We start from the raw sequence: 6,701 nt of genomic DNA on the forward strand, positions 1-6,701 counted from the left end.
AAGTGGAGACTGAAGAAGTGCAATTTGAGATATAGACAAACTAAAGAATTGCAGTAATCTAGATGAGACGTAACAAATGCATGAACAGCCATTTTTATAGTTTTAAGAGTGAGAAAGTTTTCAATATTAGACAGTAAACAAAGCTGATAGAAACTGGATCCAATAACAGAAGATATATTTTTATTAATTTAAATTTAAATGTAAATATTGGTCAACAACAACACCTAGGTTCCACACCTGAAAACAAATAAACTTTCCAACTCAGGACTTATAGAGTGAGAGTTTTCATTAGGACCAAAAACAATTACCTCGGCATTTTCTTCATTTAGGAAAAGGAAATTTTGGGATGATTTAAACTCCTCTAAACATTACAGAAGAGAAGTAATCACAGTGAAAGTGTTTCTTTTGGTTGCAAGATAGATTTGTATCATCTGCATAGAAATGAAAAGACACACCCTGTTTCCTTAGAATAGAGCCCAGAGGTAGCATGTAGAGGGAGAATAGAGAGGGACCTAAAATAGAGCCTTGTGGAAGGCCACAGGTCAGAGGTGCAGGGGAAGTCAAGTCACCATTAGAAATGGAAATGGAGAAAAAAAAAAAACCTTGGAAGAACTCAGGCTGAGCCGGGGGGCCAGTTCTTCTCTGGCCAAATGTAACCAGCAGTTTGTTCCATGTTGCTGCAAAGTCAGATTGCAGAGGCCTCAGCAGGTTCCCCTGGTCTTGTGCTGATGACGGTCGAGGTGAAGAGGTCTCATCTAGTTGACGACGTCTCACTGACATTCAGGGCTGTAGAGGTTGTCTCTAGGTGTTGATCCACCAGACTGGATCCGGGGGACTGCAGTGATCATCTGATCTGGATACATGATCTGGTGGCTACGGTTACCTCGGAATAAGAATGAAACAGACTAGTATTAGCATAGATGCCATTTTTCTTACGATGCAACAAGTACATCAGGTGTTATGGGAAGTGTTTCCGGTTCCGGTTGACCTAATTAATGCAGCCTAACAATCCTTTAACGGATTTGAATTATAGAAATCTGTTAATGTTTTATCTGTGAACCATGTTAAAGGATAACTATTGCCAAAATGCAACCTGGCTGTTTTTTTTTTACTGTAAACGAGACAAACTTATATCTAAAAGCATAATTACGACAAACGAGCCGTTTTTGAGATTGACAGTGATTTAGATTTGTGGTCAGTGGCCGGTGAATGGGAGAACTAGGGGCATATTTTTGAGCGTATCAAAATCAATATTTTTACAACACTAAGAAGGCTCGACACACCATGAAACTTTGCTCGAAGTATCGTCTGGGTCTCGACACATGAACTCCAGCATTGAGAACATTGTTCGTGTACACAGAGTTTACTAAAAAGAAAGGTTTTGAACAACTCACTTTCACTGTTCGAGTCTCCGTCTTGCCAGTCAAGAGGTATCGATCTTCGAATGCGAGAATCTTATATATTAATGTTTCTTATATGAGGCTCTTTTTACAACTAGAAGGTTAATATTGTTTTTCACTTGCGACAAAACAACGAAATAGCTGTGCATTTATATGGAAATATGCTTTAGGAGCTATCCATCTTTACTCTTCTCAGTATTACGTTGCATTCGGAGATCGATACCTCTTGTCTGGCAAGACGGAGACTCAGACAGTGAAAGTGGGTTGTTCAAAACGTTCTTTTTAGTAAACTCTGTGTACACGAACAATGTTCTCAATGCTCGAGTTCGTTTTGAGTACGCTCAAAAATATGCCCCTAGTTCTCCCATTCACCGGCCACTGACCACAAAACTAAATCACGGTCAATCTTGAAAATGTCTCGTTTGTCGTAATTATGCTTTTAGATATAAGTTTGTCTCGTTTACAGTAAAAAAACAGCCCAGGTTGCATTTTGACAACAGTTATCCTTTGAAGAGGTCTTTAATCTAGATTAAACTGACAGAGTGTCTGCCTCCCAAACAATGTTAGGTAGATTGTTCCAGTTTGACCGCTAAATAAAATAAAAGGACCTGCGTCCCACAGTTAATTTTGATATTCTAGGTATTATCAAATTGCCGGAGTTTTCAGAATTCAGCAGACTTGAGGGACTATAATGTTAAAAAAAAAAAAAAAACTCACTCTAATTTTTACTTGTACTTAAAACAAAAAACAAAAAAAAACTTTCTGTCAGACGGGTATGACAGCAGGTATGACTGCTGAAGAAACAAAGTCACCTACATCTTGGATGCACAGGGGGTAAGCAGATAAACATCAAAGTTTTATTTTTAGGTGAACTATCCCTTTAAGTTAGACATTTTGTCACTAAACATCTCAACAAGCTTTCACAGAGAGCATTAGATGCAACAGGCAAGGTGTTAAAAAAGGATTTGCAACAGATTGAATGACTGAAAACAAAACCTTAGGTTTGGAGTGATTTCAATTAAATTAGAAAAAGTCTAAGTCTGTGCAGCTTTCACAGACTTAGCAGTCTGGTAAAATGTAAGAGAGTCTTTAAACATTTGAAGAGGGATAAGCAGACTGTCCTTTTCCCATTTTCTTTCTGCTTTTCTATAGTTTGGTTTTAGGAGATGGGTATGAGAGTTTTGCAACAGTTCAGATTTTGTACAAAAATGTACTTATTAGGCACGACCAGACGGGTCCCACTTTATATTAAGTGTCCCTAATACCTGTGAAGTTACATGGTAACTAGATGTGTACGTAGCATGTAACTACAGTGTATGTACACATTGGTACATTGTATCTACAGCTCTAATACTGGTGTAATTACACACATGTAACAACTCACTGAATAGCATTTGTAAGTACAAATGTGTAACAGGACATTGATAACAACACTTTTTTCACTTCTGGAAGTACACATGTGTAACAAGAATTATGTAACTACATTTTGTAACAACAATATGTACTCAAAGAAGTTTTTACACTTCCACACAGTCTTCAATACTGCAGTTACCAGGTTGGGATACCCTGAAACATTATTGAAATCGTGATGATTCCTATGTAGGCTACATATAATTTTTGTATTCATGTATTTGTGAACACTGAATTAGAATTAAAGTATCAATTTGTAATACCAGTGTACTTACATGGTAACTCCTCAGGAACTGTCTACTTAATATAAAGTGTAAAATGGTCACAACTTACAGAGTAATATATCAAATGTAAACCTCTGTGCAACACTTTAATATCAGTGTACTTACATGATAACTCCTCAGGAACTGTCTACTTAATATAAAGTGTAAAATGGTCACAACCTACAGAGTAATATATAAACTGTGTTTTCAAATGCATTATTAAATAGTTTACTTAATATGAAATTATAACTTTCCATCCTGTTCTGTGTGATTTCTGTTGCCAACTCTATTCCAAGCATATGTAAACATAATGTTTAACAAGACTACACTTTAAACCTTTAAAATAAATAACTTTTCTACAATCGTTTAACCATTTATGTAATTTTAACTTCGTTTGTAGCGGTGGGACACAGCAGGCGTTTTCTGACATCCCTGCGACTAACAATAAAACCATAAAATACACCGAACACGCATCATAATTATAAAATGAAACAATTTTATTTGTGCGCTATAAGATCTTCAGAATCCATACCATTGCGAGGAACATGCCCAAATTTTTTTTTTAAGAATTCAAATACAACCGCGTCAGGAAACGGCAGTTTTTACGGCAGGAAAATCGAGCTCTCATTGGCTCTCGCCAGCATTCGTCACAGTTTACGACATGCCGTGTTTCTGGTGAGATATGTTTGAATGTTGTGCGGGCGCATAGTCTTTGGCCGCATTTACGGAGAGGATCAGGAAAATAATCTGGATAATATTTCAGCGAATAATAACTTTAATTCCGCTCTGCACCTCAAACAAACCTACTGTATTCTGCCAGAGAGGAATGCGGCTGCAAAAGCATCGCCATTTGGATTACTTTTTGGTATGACTGTTGATATTTTTGCATTAAATAAATTATTGTAATTGCAATTTTTGTCATGTTTTTTTTATTATTGTACTGAGAGAGATATGGTTAACGTTAGGTTTAGAGGTAGGAGTGTGATTACTATAAAAATATTTTTATGCTATATTGTTAGTAAAAATGGTAATTTCCCTGCATATATTTTTGTCAGTTACGATTTATATCCTTTTATATTTGCTATAAAATGGGTAGCTTTAGGTTTGGGGGTAGGTTAAGGGGGCTAAAAATATAAATAGTGTATTAATAAAAAGGCATTGATACGAATATTTAATGAAATGAAAGATACGTAAATATTTTACGTTTTTAGCAAAACATACGTAGCTATTTGTACGTTTTAAACGTTGAAATACATCTAAATTGTGCATCTAAAAATACGTAAAAATACCAACGTATAAACAATGAGACCAGGCTGGACCATTTTACACTTTATATTAAGTAGACAGTTCCTGAGGAGTTATCATGTAAGTACACTGAAATTAAAGTGTTGCACAGAGGTTTACATTTGATATATTACTCTAAGTTGTGACCATTTTACACTTTATATTAAGTAGACAGTTCCTGAGGAGTTACCATGTAAGTACACTGGTATTACAAATTGATACTTTAATTTTAATTCAGTGTTCACAAATACATGAATACAAAAATTGTATGTAGCCTACATAGGAATCATCACGATTTCAATAATGTTTCCGGTCATTCCAAACTGGTAACTGCAGTATTGAAGACTGTGTGGAAGTGTAAAAACTTCTTTGAGTACATATTCTTGTTACAAAATGTAGTTACATAATTCTTGTTACACATGTGTACTTCCAGAAGTGAAAAAAGTGTTGTTACCAATGTCCTGTTACACATTTGTACTTACAAATGCTATTCAGTGAGTTGTTACATGTGTGTAATTACACCAGTATTAGAGCTGTAGATACAATGTACCAATGTGTACATACACTGTAGTTACATGCTTCGTACACATCCAGTTACCATGTAACTTCACAGGTATTAGGGACACTTAATATAAAGTGGGACCAAATGTAATATTATTGTGTGAGAGATTATTATTTTATTTAGCTTTTTGTGCTGAAACCAATAACTTGTGCTCAAAAAATGTCTCAATGTTGATTTTGGTGAGCTTAATATGTATGTTTTCTTCTGTCTTCTCTCTTTCTCTCGATGCAGGTTAAAATACTGTGATTTGACAGATGAAGGTTGTTCTGCTCTGACTTCAGCTCTGAAATCAAACCCATCACACCTGAGAGAACTGGACCTGAGTGAGAGTAAACTAGGAGACTCTGGAGTGAAAAACCTCAGTGATCTACTGATGAACCCACAATTCAAGCTGGAGAAACTAGAGTTAGTATCATTATACTGTACAGCAGTTACAGTCAGATTAAACTGTTTAGTTTCTTAAAAGCATGAAATCAAAATTGTGCAAATATATATTTAAATAAATATATTGGTGCTTATTATAATAGATTTATCCAGGTACATTATTTCCTAAAATAATTTATCTTTGTGATCTTTAATGAAAATAACTACCCCTTTCACTCACAAAAACATTTATTCTCTTCTCAATCTGTCAGTCACATGAGATCAGAGCAATAGCAAACAACAATTATACTGGTTTTCATCAAAAAAATTATTCCTGACCTTTCACTCAGACATGCATCACAATAAGAAAAAAATATGATCACAAAATGTTTTAGTTTATGACTATATAATTATTCATGTACTTCTATTGTTTTCAGGCTTTAGCAACACTTTATTTATTGCACTTTATGGTGTTTACTCATGATTCATTTAACTCACACATTAACAACATGACTGATTATTATTCTTTCTCTTTCTGTCTTCAGTCTGTGTGAATGCAGTATTACGGAGGAACAGTGTCTCATCCTGACTTCAGCTCTGAAATCAAACCCATCACACCTGAGAGAACTGGACCTGAGCTGGAATCAAATAAAAAACACAGGAGTGAATGACTTATGTGACGTACTGAAGGATTCACACTGTAAACTGGAGAGATTGAGGTCAGTAACATTCACATACAAGAATAAAAAAAGTGTTTTACTTAAATGAAACGATAAAATGAAGTGTGACTTTTCTCATTTCTCTCAATGTAGGTTAAGCTGCTGTGAAATGACAGATGAAGGTTGTTCTGCTGTGACTTCAGCTCTGAAATCAAACCCATCACACCTGAGAGAACTGAACCTGAGCTGGAATAAACTAGGAGACTCTGGAGTGACAAACCTCAGTGATCTACTGATGAACCCACAATTCAAGCTGGAGACACTAGAGTTAGTATCATTATACTGTACAGCAGTTACAGTCAGATTAAAGTTCACTGTTTAGATTAAAATCACTGGGATCTTGTCACATCATTTGTAGCGCTGCACTTTCTGGCATTTCTCCGTCTGAAGAAAGATTCAGAAATACTATGTTTTTATGTGTATCTGTAACAGCATGAAACTTGCTGAAATTAGATATTTTTGCTGTGAAACAAACAGAAGTGACAACAGATAAAAAAGCAGTCTAACAAATGACAGTTGATTCTGACAGTTATATTTATAGGGGACTAATGCTATATTTCACTAAATCTTTTATCAAGGGAAATGCCTATTTAGTAGGGCTGTCAGTCGATTATTTTTTTTTATTAGCTTAATTGAAACATGTAATTATTTAAAAGCTAAATAAATGTAACTGTGAAAATACCCACAAAAGATTATTTTT

At 35.1% G+C, this 6,701-nt stretch overlaps 1 protein-coding gene across 1 annotated transcript in view; it reads left to right on the forward strand.

The window, feature by feature from the left end:
• Positions 1-6,701, forward strand: part of LOC141337866 (uncharacterized) — a 287,141-nt gene that overhangs the window by 7,997 nt on the left and 272,443 nt on the right. The window lies entirely within an intron of this gene.

The sequence above is a fragment of the Garra rufa genome, chromosome 7 (assembly GCF_049309525.1).
Source record: "Garra rufa chromosome 7, GarRuf1.0, whole genome shotgun sequence".
In the NCBI taxonomy this organism is placed as follows: domain Eukaryota; kingdom Metazoa; phylum Chordata; class Actinopteri; order Cypriniformes; family Cyprinidae; genus Garra; species Garra rufa.